At 37.0% G+C, this 17,311-nt stretch overlaps 1 protein-coding gene across 1 annotated transcript in view; it reads left to right on the top strand.

Annotated features, from left to right (window-relative positions):
- Positions 1 to 17,311, top strand: part of FSTL5 (follistatin like 5) — a 422,258-nt gene that overhangs the window by 866 nt on the left and 404,081 nt on the right. The gene's annotated exons all lie outside the window — the stretch shown is intronic.

Raw genomic sequence — 17,311 nt, 5'->3', positions numbered from 1 at the left:
GAAGCAGAATATTGCACAACATGCTTTTCTAAGTCAAAATCTGCCACGCACCCCTTTGCTTTTGTCGTGTAGGTTTCCACGAAATTCTTATAGCTGCCGTCGTTATTTCCTGCTAGCATGCAGTAGCTACTTTGTAGTTTTTAGGGTTTGGTTTTTTTTTTTTTTTTTTTTAGTTTTCTAAGAAATGTTGAGTGGTCTTTAGGGAAGACAATGACAACTTTTATTTGAAAAAAATTAAAAGATTCAAGGTTTTAGATCTTCATTTTCATGACAGATCTGAGAAACGGCGGGGAGCACAGCACACTGCCAGATTACCCCTTGCCTGTTAACAGAGAGGGTAGGAGAAACCCTGCAAAAAAGGTTAGGGACCTGTTGTCACCGACTCCCTTGGCAATGCGCTAAATTGCCTAATGCTGTAGAAAGCTGACAGGCCTATCTGTGCGCCTGGGGTTCGGCATTCTTCTGAAAATGGCCTTTAACTGCACATCAGGCAACACATACAGATTTATTTATTTTTTTTTAATCACCAGTGAACCCAGCCTTGAAGGACGCTCAGAAACCTTGCAGATATCAAAACTCTTAACAGTTAGAGCCTGTTTCTAGATGGGAAGCTGGCCCTCAAATGATATTGAAGGTGAATCTTCACCTGTGGAAATTTGAGGTTTTTCTCAAAGGCTGTTTACTGGATGGGACAAAGGACAGATAGGTTATGAGTCTCTGCTTCAATAATACATATTGGTAGATAATACTGAAACGTTTAATAAAAAATATGTTTACTACAAATTGTTAATTTGTTAAAAATGGAAAAAAAATTAAACTGTTAGAATAGACTAGAATCTAAGCCTAATAAAAGGGTTTTACTATGTGTCAGAGGAGACACCTAAAAGAAGGTGTCAGACCTGATCTGAATTAGGCCTTGATTAATTCTGGAAAATAGAGTTTTTTATGATTGGAAATTAAAATGGACATGGAAATGAAAAAATTAATTGGATACTCTAATTCTAAGATGAAACTTGTGATCTGAAGAAAATTGTTGTGGCATAGAAGGACAAGGCCAAGCTGAGCCTTATAATCATCCACATGTGCTTGTCTTTGGAATGTAAGCCTTAGAACGATTGTTCTGTACTGGACAGCAGCACTAATCAGGAACCAACACAGTGGAAGTACAAGAACTACTTCAAAAATTAAATAGGTGGTTGTAAAATGCTTTGAGAATCTTTTGTGGAAAGTGCAATAGAATAAGTGAAAAATGGTAACGTTATTGAAACTGGTAATTTTAGCAGTGTGATATCAACTGGTAGTGCTTTGGTGATACTTTAAAAATATTTCTCCAGGAGTGTTTCAACAGACACTCCAGGTGTGTCTGTTGCTCCTGCCCTTTCTGTTATTTTTTTATGTTACAATTCCGAATGCCTTGCTAAGATGAGATCTTAATTATATCTAATTATGCTTTTCTTATTTTTAATTTCTCTCTTTCAATTCAGCTTCTACCAGAACCTCAGCAAGAGAAATTATCTTCAAAATTGGATAACTTAATTTTTATTTCTGACATCCAACTACTTATTGGGCTTTATCAAGCACATTTTGTATCAACGTGTTTACTTGTACGCTGATCACTAAGAATCAATCTAAATAGTCTTAATTTCCCAACTGCTTGGAGGATCTTAATCTCAGCCTTCCATGGAAAGAGCTTGAATTAAGATTTTGAAGGACTTTTCCCTTATGTAATGAGCTAGAGTAGAATGGCTGTCTGGCTCCATGAGGCCATTTGAGCAGAAAGCAAAACCACAGAGGCTTAAACTTCTGTGAATTGGCCCTTTAAGCAGCAGACTCCCACATTTCTGGTAACTGCTCTTGCCTGGGGTAGAGCAGCCCTCTCCTGTGCTTCACAGTCATGAGGTCAGTGACATCTGATTCTAGAAAGATATTTACAGCTGTAGATTCTGTAGAAAAGAGCTACAACAGGTTGGGGTAGGGAAGGTCTTTCCTCTGGCTTGGTCTTTTCCCCTGGTAATACAATGTATCTTAAGGAACTTTAAAAAAAAATAAAAAAATCAGTCAGGTCCGCTTGATAAAAATTCTTCTACCAATGCTCCGTTCTGTTTCTCGTGTTCTTTATTTCTGAGAAGACATGTTACTGAATATACTTTGAGGGGGAGAGGGAGAAGCATGCCTTCCACACAGTGAATGGCATGTCTAAATATACATCTTTTGATCAGTATTTCTAAACTTGGGCCTGCCTGTTTTTCTAACCAGTTATGCAATCAGACCAGGAAACCTTTAGTAGGTTGAGCTGACAACAGTGGAAAAAAGTCACTGGACCTTTACCTTAATCTCGTGTCCAAAAAAGCATGCTCCTACTTGAAAAAGAAAGTAGGAAAGCTTTAAACGTAAAAATATCATCCTTTTTAATCACATGGATTGTGCACTAAATAAATACATCTACTACTGCAACAAACATCTGACTTAGAAATAATGCCATTTGCAGCTCAGCTGCAAGTGAGGCTCTAGACCAATTCATGCTATGTTCAGGGTGAGGAAAAAAGTGTGTGGAGAATGTAAAACACCAAAATTGAGTGAAATGGAAGTCTATAAATAAGGAAACAGTTATTTCGCTTGTCTGGGGACTATATAAGTAGAGCGACTGCATGACACATTAAAGGTCGTTCACTACATATATTTTGTTCTTAGGTAAATAACAATGACAAAGAAAGAAATTACTTTGGAAAAATGAGATTTTCAGGGTACAAAGAACCATGTCTGATATATAGCAGGGATACTGAAAAAGAAGAAAGATAATAAAGTCTTGGTTGTGTGATCTGAGCCTGCTCAGGTTGATTAGAGATTTCAGTGGCAATGCAGGCTTTAAAGTGCTTTTAGTTTCTTGTATCCTGAAAACCTGAATGCTTTTCTTGCTTTGAGGAAACCTGTATAAAAATGAAATATCTGGTCATTTTCAAGTATAAAGTGATATTTGAGAAGATTTTTCAATTTTCAGAACATTATCGGAACTTGCAGGATAAAGTAATTTGAAAGGTGGGGTCATTTTTATGCATTTTTAAACATATCGGCATAAAGTAGTATATGTATATTTTCCCCTGTACCATGAACTGTTATTTGATCTTCTAATTTTGTTCCTTCTCAAGTATCTCTCTGGCTTATTTTGTTTTTTTGAGTAGGCTGTGAACTTGGTGATGTTTTTCTAGTTTTGGACTCCAATATTTGAGCAGCTTCTGTCGTGTCTTATGACATAACATAAAGAACAATCACTCTTCTTTGGGGGGGAAAAAAGAAATGAATATATTTTAGAGGACGCACTACTTAAAGGTCACATAAGTCTAAATATAATACCTTCAATAAAACATGGTAACATTGAACTTTACCCCTCTGCCCCTTAACTTCTGAAAGTTATTGAAAATGACCATTATTAAACTCCTATTGCTACAATAAAACTTTTCTGTAGCATAGGGACCAAGAAAATAATTTACATAAAATGGTGGCGTATACATGCTTTGCAGTGTTGTGTGCTAGAATTGAAGTCAGAGAGAGCACTTTTTTTGGTCTGAGAGTAGCAAATTTGTAGCAAATTATCTTGTCAGTTAACATGGAAAAATATAATGATGTTGAGGTGACTGACACTGTACTCAAGTTTAGACTGAATTTCAGAAATATGTTAACTAAACTAAGTTGGGAAGGTAAATTAAGAGCTAAATTAATAACAACTCTTCATTTTGAACTTCCATCTCAGAAAGTCTGGTCCAGACCTGCCAGTCTCAGATGTCCTCTGTAATGTCTTGGTTTTCAGTGGTGTAATGGTGCCGCTAGCTCAGCGCTGGTGCACCTGTATCTGAAGAAAGCTGGGCACAAATCCTTTTTCTGATCCATTTGGAGCAGCAGGATTTCCTCAGAAGTTTTAATTGAGACAGATGACAGCCACTATATAAACCCTTTGCGGCAGCTTTTGCTTCTGTTTTTTTAAATGGAGAAGAGAGAGCTGTGTGACCGCAGCTGTGTAATCGCGCCATTGTAACCACAGAATGGGAGAGTTTGACAGAAAGTTGTATGAGATTGGGAAAATAACAACTTCACATCATGTTCCTGCACACAGAGGAGAGATCTGATTTCTTTTACAGTCTAAACTGTCTTTCTGGTCTGATAAAGTTGCACTGGAATGGTTGTTATAGATTATTATTTTTTTTCCACTGTTCTTTCCCTAAAAATTTCAAAACAGTTTTTCAAAGACTGATTTACAACTATAAGAACTGTACAGTCCATCTTTGTGGGGTTTGATTTGTATTTTTTTCCTGTTTTTATAGAGAGGAATGTATATGAACAATGTTTCATAATGACAGTGGGAGTGTAATGTCAGAAATGGCTTTAAAAAAAAAAAAAAAAAAGACTGGGCGACACATTGTCTGCCCCTGGCTGTCCTGTGAGTCTCGGCATATGCTTCTTGAGCAGAATGCACCACGAGTTCTGACAGGTTTCTCAATTTTGTTAACGTGAGCAGATGTTGTGCAACACCGTCATGCTGTATTTTCTAACATGTACTGAGGAGAAGAGATAGCTGACCAGACTTCTCGTTGCTATTGTAATGGTGTATAAAGTCACAACTGACTGGTCCTGAATCTTAGCCTTGATTACTCGCACACATAGTTAATAGGGTTTCTGAAGATATATTATCTCACTCCTGTTAGGAAAGGAAAAGGCAAATGATACTACTTTTCAGAGTTTATTCACTGGGTGATCTATACAGTTTCCGGTTTTCAATGAATTCTTTAACAATGATAACAGCAAATCCCAAAACTGTATTAGAACTAATAGAACTACAAGGTTTAGACAGCAGGACTTGAGAGTGTTTCCTCTCTGCATCTCTTGGTTTTATTTTAATGTATGCCTTATTTTGTTATGATGCCATCTTGGGGTAAGACCTGACTTCCCACTCCATGGTCTACTTCCTACTGGCGTTGGAAGGAAACCTGGGTGCAACAGGAGCCAGGAGACACTTTGGTTACCTTCTGCTGAAACGCGTCTAGTCTTCAGTGTAAACGGAGCCAAAGACTATACTGGCTGTGGCCTTAGGAATGTCTTTTTTTCCATTCTTCTTAACAAACAAAACAAAAAAACCTCTCTGACAAAAGTCACAAGTTTTCTGATGTGGTTCTGGGGCCTGTTTAAATCAGCAGGGGAAGTTGACAGCCTTGCACTTCTTTTAAAAAGTAGTTTTCAACAGAATTATGTGCACAATCATGTTTCTCTGAGCACAGTATGGATAGATAAAGATAGAAACTTTAAGCTGTTAGTAGAGGAAATTTCAGCCAGTGCTCAATGTAAAACATATTTCTGGGTTTATCTGTATTAAGTTAATAAGGAAGCAATCAGATCTGAACCCATGACTATTTCTGCTGTGTCTGTTTCCATGGTGTTCTTTGCTGCTTTTTTCCCTTCTTTTGTCTTCAGATGCACAAGCATGCATCCTCGAGATGTGGAAGGGAGGGGAGGAAAAGAGATAGTAATGGCAGTCCCTCCTTCCACTCTGTAGGTCTTGCATACCCCTTCATTTTGGATGATAAGGAGTTGCCCGCATTTGCTGGCAGGGTAACTCCTGTGGAGTCAGGGAGGTAGAAAGAAGCCTGATGTTTTGTTGTATCTGCCTTGACAGGCACGTTAAGTATTAACCATACTGCATGTGGCAATTAGAAAACAAGAGACACAAAAACCACAAGATTCAGTGTAAAGGTATGTGAAATGAAAATTTTAGTCAAAAAGTTGCTCTTCCCTCCCTGCCCTGACACCTCTCACACACATCTCTAGTATCTACGTAGCGTTATTCTCATCCACGTATTTAGTTAGGGATAATGAGTTAAATAACCTTCAAAAGGCTAGACAAGATTTCTGTAATGGAGCTAGGTTTGAACAACAAGCTGATATCCTAAGCTGTGTCTTCACAATTTCACATCTCTAAATTCCTTCTCAAATGTAGACAGTTCTTTTGAATTTTGGAGCTAATATCAGCAGTTAAGGCCACTTCCCATTCCTACTTGATTCTCAAGATTCAACAGACAAAAGCTTGCTCCCTCTTTAAAATGTTACAACAGCCTTGAAAGGTATGGAGTATTACCTAACTGTATCCATATACAACAGAAAATAATAATTGAACAAAATAAATATTGCATTGTGAATTACAGAGAAAAACTGAATTCAATATCTCCTTCTACGCATGCAGCAAAGTGAAGTGTTCTTATACATGTGAGAACAGGTGTTGGTGTTTCCTTTTTTCTGGTTTTTCTTTTTGTTGTTTTTTGGGTTTTGGTTTGTTTGTTTTTTTTTTTTACTGAAATAGTGTGATATTCAACACACAAACAGAAGCTTTTCCTAGAAACCGAGTTACTGGTAAAGGAAAACAAGATCCCAGAAACACAATCTACACCAATTTTAGGGCTTTTGCTCTACAAGATCTTATTTCCTTGGAAATCTGTATTTTCGCAGACAGAAGTGTTTCAACAAGATTTCTGTAAGGAGAGTTGGTTGGTTTTTTGTTGTCGTGTGTTTTTTTTTTTGTTTGTTTGTTTTGTTTTTAATCCAAGGAGAGGTGTGAAGGAAAGTTGGCGTTTCCTTCCTTATTAAGCATTTCTAGGAGCAGTATATATGTATCCAGTTAGTTACTTGCCAGTGAGCATGTAAGATTCAGGCTCCGTTCTGGCATAAGATACCAAAATCTTTTTATAAAACTAGATGAGGAGATACATACATACCCCGCCCAGGCTCAGACTGCTCTGATCCCCAGAGTATGAAGTCAGAGGCTTGAAGAGGGGGGGGGCTGTTCTAATGTTTGTTAGTCATTTCTTACTTTATTGAGAATAAAACCTGTCTATGCTTATGCAGTGTTCCACATTTTCCAATGCTGCTACAATAGTAAAAAGACTTTGCAGCAGATTCTTGTCCCTGATCTTTGTCTGGAAACTGGAGTCAGAGAGAGACCTTGCTGCCAGTTTTTGGTTTCCAAATGGCCTTGGAATGAAGCTATCTTGTCTTCCTTTCCAAAAGAGGAAAAGGCCTTCTCTAGCTTTAAAATGAAATTAATTCCTGCAATCTTGGTATGTTCTAGTACTTAAATGCCTGATTTACTTGCAGAAGTACAAAGCCTATAGCAATATTTTATAGGGATATCTCTCTTCAGTTGTATAATGCTTGGGGGCTGTTCAAAGACTGATAAATGGATGAAACAATACATCATAACTACTATATGAATAGTCTAAATTCTATCAATAGTAAGTCATTAACAACAAATTTGGCCTGTTTGTTTTATCTGAACGCTGCCTGAAAGAGTTGTGCTAGTGTATGCATTCTTTAATGGTTTTGTTGTGGTATGGAGCCTGCTTGTTATCTGCCACCCTGGTACAGGTGCACTTTAGTGTATTTTGTAGTTTTAGAGTTCACATCTAAGGCATTCAACACAATCAACATCTTCATATGAAATCCGAAACATTCAACATAATTTTGAAAAGATCAGTTTTCAAAGTCTGATTTTTTTAAATTTTTTTTTTCTCACATGGATATAATTACTTTTCCCATGCCCAATGCATATGAAGCTGGGAGCAAAGTTTAAAAAGTAAGAGCTTCAAAAGATAAAACGGCTTATCCAAGAAAACTGTAATACCATGAACGTGCTTCCAGGATTTTTAGTCACGTGGTTTAACAACAAGACTTGCCTTTTTTTTTTTTTTTTTAACTACTCATTTGTATTATAAAATCAGTCTTATTTGATTTATTACGAATTTTGGGGGTGGGGGGGGATCATGGTGTCTTTTGGTGGCAGTTCTCACCCCAAAAGGCCCACATTGCTGAAGGGGCCTGTTGAACAGCTTACACAGAAATTCTGGACCTCTATCCACATGAAAAGCCACATAGTTTGTTGCAACTACAGTGATCTAAATGTTCCTTCTCAATCCTACCTCCTCAAAACATAAAAAGTAACATATTTCCCACATACATATCTTGCACCTAAATATATAACTTAAAAATTTTTCACAAGCGGTCACAAAAAGTGTGCATTTGTTCATGAGAAGTTTGAACTTCAAGAAAAAATGAAGAGATTTTCAGATCAAAAAGAATAAAAATCCTTGTTTAAAGAAGGTTTCTACACTACCCCCTTTTGGATTTTTTTTTTTTATTTTTTTCCCCTGCTAGATGTAGAATGGTAGAGTTTTTTTAATAGCGTGAAAGACAGAGTTCGGGTAGAAAAGTGCCATATAATTTGCATGAAGAAATTTTAAAGGGAATAGAAATGAATGCAGAAAATTAAACAGTGCCTGTGAGCAATTAACCTCAACAATACTAGAACGAACCTGACCTAGTAGCAAGAACACCTGCCATCCTGTTGCCATGTAAAGACTGTGGGAGATTTTATGTTGTTGTTTCCCCCCCGCTCACCCCCATCCCCAAGACTGCTCCTATAACTTTCACTATGAAAGGGAACTATCTGGTTGCAGTGCAGGCTTTTTACTTTATTATTATGCATAGATCACAGAAGGTACTGGGAATACACGCACTAGTTTCTTTTTTCTTCAAGTTACTGTTGTTCCCCTAATGCATATTTTTAAAAAATACTTTTTCTAAACCTCGTTTTTCACTTCACGGAGTCTTTTCCCCACTGTTTCAATCACATGTCAGCATGTTGCTAAAAACCGAAATGCAATTTGAAGAAACTGTATTCATACACTCTAAAAAGGTTCAGTGTGAGGTCTTCGAACTCCCTAGACTAAGTAAGAAAAATACTATCTTCATTAATTAGTGTCAACACACAGTAAATGAGTCTATTAAAGTCTTCCTTTTTTTTTCCCCCAGCAGCTACACTTGCATTTTAAATAGTTGCATAACAAATGCATTTTTACCAGAACTTAAATGGTTTGTAGAGGGTTTTACCATCAGTAGCACCTTTTAACACTGAATGCTGTTGAAAGAAAAAAAAAAAAATCCAAACCAAAATCAAAAAAACTATATATATATTAATAAAGCAAATTATGGAGGAAATGGTTAGCTTCCTATTGCTTGAAAAGTCTATTTAAATTCATTTGTTGGTTGGTTCACTACTTCTGATGCTTCCCTGAGAGAGCTTCAGCTTGCATTGTTGCTATCCCTCTCAGTTTTATTCCCTGCTTGCCCGGCTAGTCAAATATTAATTTTACTTCCACAAAATGTAGTGATTTTTGGACTTCAGAAGCAACTCCTTTTTGTAGTTAACTAGGCAAAATTATTCATGCTGTTACCTATCTTAATGAAACAGAAAGGAATATAAACTGTATCTTACTTCCCAAAGAATTAATAAACACTGTATTGACAGTGTTTTTGAATGGCTAATTAGAATGTTATAATGAAGTACAAATACTATTATCAGCTATTTAATGCCTTCTGACTTCAAAACTAAGGACGTTTTCTTACATGTAGTAAACTACAACATGTGGACTGCGTACAATAGAGACTAATTCTGTATTAGCTTTCTTACGTGTGCTTGGATCTTGATGTACGTAAGGGTACTGCTGCTGCTGGAGGGGTCTTCTTGTGGAGTCTGGTCTCATGTAGGTGTCTTTTCTCAGGTTTAAGCTTTAAGGGAGGTTGCGAATTGAGCCTGCTGGCATCCACTTTTACATCCTTGGACTCCGAAGCAGATTTGCTGCTAAGTAGGCAGGGAGTCACGTAAGAACTCGCTATCTACCTGAAAGTTCATTTAGCCTGGAACGTTTCTGATTGCAGCCATCAGCACGTGTGCAGGGAAGAGTAAACATGTAGTCACTCGTATATATTGGAATGTTTTCCCAGTGTACTTTCCCAATCTTCAACAATTTGTGGCTCAAGTCTTCCTTAGCCAGAGGGAAAATCTTTGTATTACATTACAGAGCTGTCTCCAGCCTGAAACTGTGCAGCAACTTCTTGAAATCTCATAAAACATCAGCAGCCGCGACATCCCATGGCACGGAATTTATAAGTTGATTGTACCTTATGTGAAGAGGCGTCTTTAGTTTTGTTTTGAGCCTATCGCTTCCTAGGTTGATTTAGTAGTATCTGGTTGTTATATTTGAAGGAAAAATGAATGATAGCTTTCTGTTAACTGCTCCTGATTTGTAGACCTTTATTAAATTTACATCAGTTAAGTCTTTTACAGTCTGTGCCCTACCGTATTTGGACTTTAAATAAAAGCAGTTTTGTATCTTTCATCCTTCTTGCTTTTTCTGTATCTCTTCTAGCTCTATTATATAGCGCACACAGTTTTGACACAGCAGAGCACGGTGGGGATGTTCTTGATTTTGTTCCCAACTTTGTGTTTTGCTTTTTCTGATTCCTGATGACCTTTGACTGGACATTTTCACAGAATCATGAACTATAGCCTCATGTCCTGAATGGTCTGATTTAGCTCACTACCCTTCGTTACGTGTGTTTAAATCAGGAGTGAGGGGCATTCTCCTTCCCCATTTACTATGGCACTTCATGGTTGGTGGAATTCCACAGAGGTAAACATAAAGTCTATACTATGACCTATAGTCTAAAGATGTGGTGGGAGCTCTCTTAGACAAGTATGCTTTATGGTCCTCTAGAGTTGGGTAAAATGCTACAAAATTCTCCAGTAATAGCCTAAAGATTGATCACTTAGGTGTCATTTTTATTGATAATAGACAAGTACAGACCTCATTTAATTATTTGTTTGGGGATATTTTTTATCACAAAGATACTTCCGTATCTTCTTGACAGTTCAATTTTATCACTTTGTAAATGGTCCTCTTTCCCTTAGTCACAACAGCACTGCTGAGAAATACTTCTGTCCCTCTTCTGGACTTGGAACTGTTCGAGAACTAGGAGCAGCCATCTGACTTTGCTTTTTGGGGACTTGGTTTTTGGTTTCTTTGGTAAAGTTTCTTGTTTGAAGCCTTTTATTTGAAGGGTTCATAACTACTTAGATCTTTGCCTTAGATGAACAAAGTCATGGGGGTAAGCAGAGGAAACTTCTGTTAGTTACAGTGGTGAATTTAATATGGTGTTTTGTATGTGTGCGTGCATATGTTTTTTTTATATTTCCTGGATGCTCTTGTTCCTTAACTCAGTAAGAAAAAGTCTTAATAGGAGGAAACCCTCAAAGAAATATCTCAGGATTTTATGAATTTTTTAGGAAAAATAGCAAATTAATAAATACTTCACAAAGAGTAAAGAATGTTTTCTTTCCTGTGAACCATTGAATATAAAAATCAAACTCTCTGAGGCAAGCCAACAAAATGTCAACATGTTATAAAAAGCTACCTGGATGGGTTCAACACAGCAAATTAAATTTGTTTTGTTGCACTTGAGTAGACTATTACATAAGCATTCAAAATTTATAAGCACTAACTAGAGAGACAAAGTACTAAAATTGACTGCTTCTAGATATATAGATGTAGAGCTATAAATTGACTGCTCCTAGATATATAGATGTAGAGCTATATTAAATGGGTTGCATTCTGATAATTAAATCTACTGGGTTGCAGAATTGCCTCCAAACAAACAAGGTCAAATTCAGTTGCAGGAAATCTTAAATGTAAACTGACAAAACAGTATAGCTATAAACAATCATTCTCTGATGTAGAAAACAAACACGAAGGGCTAAGTCCATAAAATTGCTTAGTTGTATCGTTGTCCCTATCAGTAGATAATCTAAAAATGTTTTCTCAATCTATGGAGATTCCTTAAATCCTACAGATTTGATTGAAGGTGCAGATATCCCTCCGTGCCCCGCTGTGGTGGAGGCTGACTCCAAATAAATTCATGCACCCAAAATTCCTGTAGTCTTCAGGGGAAGCTATTGCTCTAGGTAGATTTGTAGACACAAACCCAAGCTGAGTTTTGCAAAAGTATCAGCGTTCACTTCCTGAATTCTTCCTTTAAACAAATGTTCTTGGGCTGAATAAATCAGGCTTAAATTCCTCCTCGTGCTCAACTGAGTCTAACTAGAGTTATTGTGATGTGGGTCCATAGCAGCCTACTGAAAATTTTGTCATTCTATCCGTGTTTTCTTGCCAAATTGCAAATAGCGTAACCCTTAGATTTCCTTTTATTGGACAAAAGCGGAGGGATTTCCCTGTACTTGTGATGAGTATCCAAAATACTGTAAAGCTTTCTTGTTTTGGGGGTTTTTTTTGTTTGTTTGTTTCGTCAAGCTTTTGAAAATGAACTGCAAACTTTGAAGCAGAAGCTAGAGCTTTGACTTCTTTTCCTCTCCCCTTTGACCAGTTAGATCCATTGAATCTCTGAGCCTGTAAGATTTCCTGGTTTGACAGATAACTCTTCTTCTGCATTGAACAAATGTGAAATATTAGCATGAGGTTGAGAATTCAAGAATTTTGGTCCAGGACCCATGGATGTGCTAATGTTCCATTTGTTTAAATGTTCCTTAGCCTGATACTTCTCCACTGAGCATAAAATATTATCCATACTGGCGGCTTTGAATTCTGTTTCTGCAGCAGAATTTGTATTTCAGCTTTGCCTTGAAGTGTAAATAGGGCAGTTGATTTTCAACAGCAAGATATAACACCAATCCATCCCAGGAGTTTTGCTATGAATGAAAGACTTTTAGTGAATGATGGTGAAGTCTGAGGAAACACAAGTTTAAATGTTATAGTATTGCTTATGTAATGTTGCCAGATCACAAGAATAGCAACAGCTGTGAGAAAACACAGTTGTAAGGGTAAATATGCATTTTATTTATTTATTCAGAACAATGATACAGGGCCTAAATCTTGCTCCAAAACGAGGCTTGCTTTTTTCTATTTTCCTGACTCTTCATCTGCTTCCTAAATACAGTTGTCAGTCTTTTTCAGTGAAGGTGTACAGCCTGCTGTTATATACTCGATTGTAACAAATACGCCAACCTTTTTCCTACCGAGATCCCAGCCAGTCAGTCTGTAGTAACTGTGGGTCATTGCTCTGAAACTCCATCGGTGTGGCTTAATAGTTATAAGTGTAATGGGTAATCTGTACAGCAATAGTCCTAAGAGGTTCTCATCAAGGTCCAGTTGTTTAAATGTCTTCTCTCCCCTGAACAATTTTGTATTCAGAGAGACATGGGAAAGGGGAGCGAGCACAAAACGATGCACAAGAAAGTTGAAGACCTCTCAATTTTTAGGGGGATTTTTAACATCTTGGGATGCAGCATGTGTGTTGATTATAGATCTGTGTCACCAACAGATTATTTTTAAAAAACCAGGGCTATATTTTCAGGTGGTTAGAACTGACATGTTTTGCTGAAAATTGCTGGATGTCAACTTCAATTGCTTAAGGCATTTGGTGATCTTTCTGTAATAAACGTGGAAACACTGTATTTAGTAGAGCGCCACTGCAGAAACTGTGGTCTCTCAAAATGTATAGCTTGTCTGGATGAGGTGAATTTAAACAATGTCTTTGCTTAGTAGACAGTGGGTTTTTTTTCCCCTGTGCGTGTGTGCGTATCTACATACATATATATAGCTCAGCAAGCTCAAATATGTTACCTATACTGCGTGTGCTTTGACCTAGAACTGCATTGCTGTTGCACTGAGTTGCTCTGTGTGCCTGAGGACAAACTCATCCGTGATGGACATAGGCAGGCCAGGGGGAGAAGTTTTTCCAATCAGTGGCAGAGGCGGCAAAAGTGAGGATTATAGGGAGGAAGGAGTAACATAAATTAGGAGTCTGAAAACTCAGAGGGGCTTTGCCATTGAGATGATCCTCCCTCCTAATCATCATCTCACCTCAGGGAATGAGCTTATGTGAGGACCATGTCACGCTCCCCACTCGGTGAGGGTGCCTGGCAGCTCACTAGCTGCAGTCTGGTTAACAATGGTTATGAGTCCATAAAAGTAGTGTCAATCTCCAGCGGTTGGAAGACTTCCTCAGATGTGGAACGCTGCAGTGCTAATATCTCTTCTTCCTTCTGATCCTTCTAACAGGGATTTGAATTGATTTATTTTGCAAGATAAGCACTGTCGCCGATCTTTTTCATTTTTGGTTATGAAAAATTCTATGAATTTGGAATTTTTGAAAGCTTAACTTTACCAAGGCACTAAAAAAAAAGGAAGGTTTGTATGTTATATGTGATCACAAGAGGGAAGAATACATTAATTGTTCGACAAAAATGTTTAATTCTATTCCTGATATCACTCACTCCTAGTTTTCCCAGCTTTTGTGATTTCAGAATAAGGGGGGGTGGTAAAGAGCACATTGCATCCAACCTTCTAATCTCTCTGCTTAAACTGTTTATCTGCAATTCAGTCAATATATGAAATAACACATTCAGTTATTCTCTGTGTAATTAGTATGAAGTGGCTAAGTTTGGGTAATAGCTCTTCCTCAATTTCTTCCAGAAAGCGTGGAGAATGTGTTTGATAGATTTTTATTGTTGTTCTACTTAATTTTGTCAAGGCAATATATTCTACTCTCTTGTTCCCCCTAGATCTAAACCAGCCCAAGAAAGGAGTGCTAAATTTAAAAGCGAAGAATGCTTTAACAAAACCAATTGGAAAAGCTAAATCTGCAAAACTTCTTTGCCTTTGTCTGGACAATAAATAAAACAAGGAAACAAAAATAACCTTATCTTCAAGAAGTTGTCAAAAAATTGTATCTTATAGCAACAGCTATTACTGGAAGAAGAATAGTAGTTGTCTTTGTTCATGCCCAGAGGTTGATCAAATGGCATGAAGAAGAGCAAAGCTTTCTCGCCAATAAAACCAGGCAAAGCATTTATTAATATAAATCCATAACTAATCTGCTGAATATTTTAGGGGAGGAAAAGCATTGTAATATATTTTTTTATTATTATTTTAAGCCAAAGGATTCATGTTTTGATAACTTAAAAAAATAATAAAATGAAAAATGTATTTGGAAACTTGCTTAATAAAGGGGAAAATTTGGCAATAAAACCCCAAATGAACAGAAAATGAAATATTTCATTTGATCTGAGACACTTTTTTTTCTCTGGCTCAGCCAGCATAATGAAAAAATCCATTATTCACGCAGCTCAGCTCTGCAGTAGGCTCTAATACAAAAATACACTACATCAGAACTGTGACAAATTGCGACAGAAACATTAAATTGATAAAGCAGATCCACACCAGAGGACTGTACTTTGGAAGTTATATCAAGCAGGATCAGAAATTGTGTGGAGTTCTTTGCATATTAACCCCTTTATAAATCACACATGTACACTCAAAGTTATGTGAGGTTTTGGGGTTTTTTTGATTCTAGATGTGTGTATGAGCACAGCACTCATTTTCTGTTTTTTCAATGCCTTATTTCAATGCCATTACAAAATATGTAATTTTTCAGTGTGGGCGCACATTGTTATTTTGAGGAAGGCCTGTGAAAAGCTGCTCGTGCTGTGGAAGCCCAGAAGTATTTCTAGCACTGCAGCTCAAGCAGAAGGCTGCAAACACTTTTGAGATATTTTGACAGCTTTTTTTTTTTTTCAATCAGTATCAACAGAAATCAAATCCTTTGTGTTCTTGTGTGGTTTAAAGGGGAAAATACAGGCATGCAAACCATCCCAAAGTGTGTAATAGCTGAATAATTACGTCACGTATTGAGAAAGCGTAAGTTTAATTCCTGTCTCTTTTCTCAGGAAAGAGGAATGCCTTTTCACTGGGTTATAACTTCAGCGTATCTCTTTCCTTTAAATGTGTTGGGTTTTTTAATGGTTTTTGTCTGTTTGTTTGGTGGGTTGGTTTTTTTGGTTTTGGGTGGGTTTTTTTACGGATTTGATTTGTTTCTGACAAAAGTTTAAGAAATTCACTTTTCTAACTAAAAAATCACTTTGACATATCCTCCAAGCAGCTGCTTTAAGGAATAGTATTCCACCTGGTTTTAAAAGTAAATTTAATATTCAACACATGATTATTATTTAGTGTACTTTGCTGCAAAGCAATAAACAGAGAAGCACCACAAATTAATATTTTTTATAGATGGTATACTGAGGCTTTTCCTACCAGCGACAAGAATATTAAAATTTCTGTAAGTTTTAAAATTATTAGTTTCTAGTAGCTGTGCCAGTAACATAAAAGGAGCAAAACATGGGAGAATTAATATTTATTATCTGAAACAACAGCATATGAAAGAAATTTCCCGAAGCCATGTTTTCACTTCAAAAGAACAACTCAACATGTTAATTGTTTGGTGAAAAACCAGGAGATATCTGTTCCTGTATGTACTGTAAATGAGTAGATGACTTAGCCCAAGAAGTGGAATCCTGAATGGACTTGGCTTACAGCTTTATGATTTAAGTTCATTTAGTACTTCAGAAGCTGTTTCTGAAGAAGTGAATACATAAGTTATTGCAGATTTGCTGGTGTGCTTGAAAGCACTGACCATACACACTATGATAAAGGTCAGGGTCATAGGAAGCTTAAATTATTATAGCTAAATAAGGAGACTTATGAACAAAATTGTTGTCTAAGCTGAGAGAGGATGGGGAGAAGTAGGACAAAGAAATAGTGGTGTTTTGGGTGTTTTTTTGTGTGATGTTTCTTTTTGTTTTGTTTTAAATCAGTGTGAACTCTGAGTTTCTAAGGGCTGGAAGCAAACACTGAGACTCTAAATATGGAATATTATGATAACATCTGTTACCACTGATGCCTTATCAAAGAGTAATTTGTTCTTTCTGTTACTACAGCCAGTTTTTACAGCATTCCATTAACAACATAATGAAAGTACACTGGGAGATGTAGACTTAAAAGCGGCGTTGGCATTCTCTGGCAGTTCAACAGTCTTCTATAAAACAGGTTCTTTCCAGCTTCCCCAACTCTTATGCTGGTTGGGCAGATCCACAGTAGGCGGAAAATACGTGCCTTTTACAAATCGGAGCCTGGTGGTTCTTGAGGATATGAGAGGTGGCCTGGTGTTTTGAAGGACTGACAGTCTGTTTTGGATGTATTACCTAAGACAAGCTAAGGGAATAGAAATTGCAGGGAAAATAGTGCTAATGCAAAAAAAAAAAAAAAAATATCTTGGACTCTTTTTAGATTCTGCATGTACTGCGAAGTGTATTGTATAGAAATTGTAGGTTCGTACTTGGTGTGGAGTTGCTGAGCGACATGCTTAATGAGAAAGGATGCCAATACCTGTAAAAGCCTATAGGTCTCCCACAATGTATTTTATTATCATTTTGTTTTCTCTCCCAATTCTCTCTACCAACTTACTGAAAAAATGAAAGTCACTTTCCGCTTTGCTGAGCGATTCTTCGGTGCTCTATTATGTCAAAACTTAGAACGTTTTGACGGGTGTTTTCTCTCCTTTCAAGGTCTAAAAAGAAGAAAATAGC

This window comes from Larus michahellis, chromosome 5 (genome assembly GCF_964199755.1).
Source record: "Larus michahellis chromosome 5, bLarMic1.1, whole genome shotgun sequence".
Classification (NCBI taxonomy): Eukaryota; Metazoa; Chordata; class Aves; order Charadriiformes; family Laridae; genus Larus; species Larus michahellis.
The sequence above is the reverse complement of the archived record's forward strand: the minus strand, read 5'-3'. Positions and strand labels throughout refer to the sequence as shown.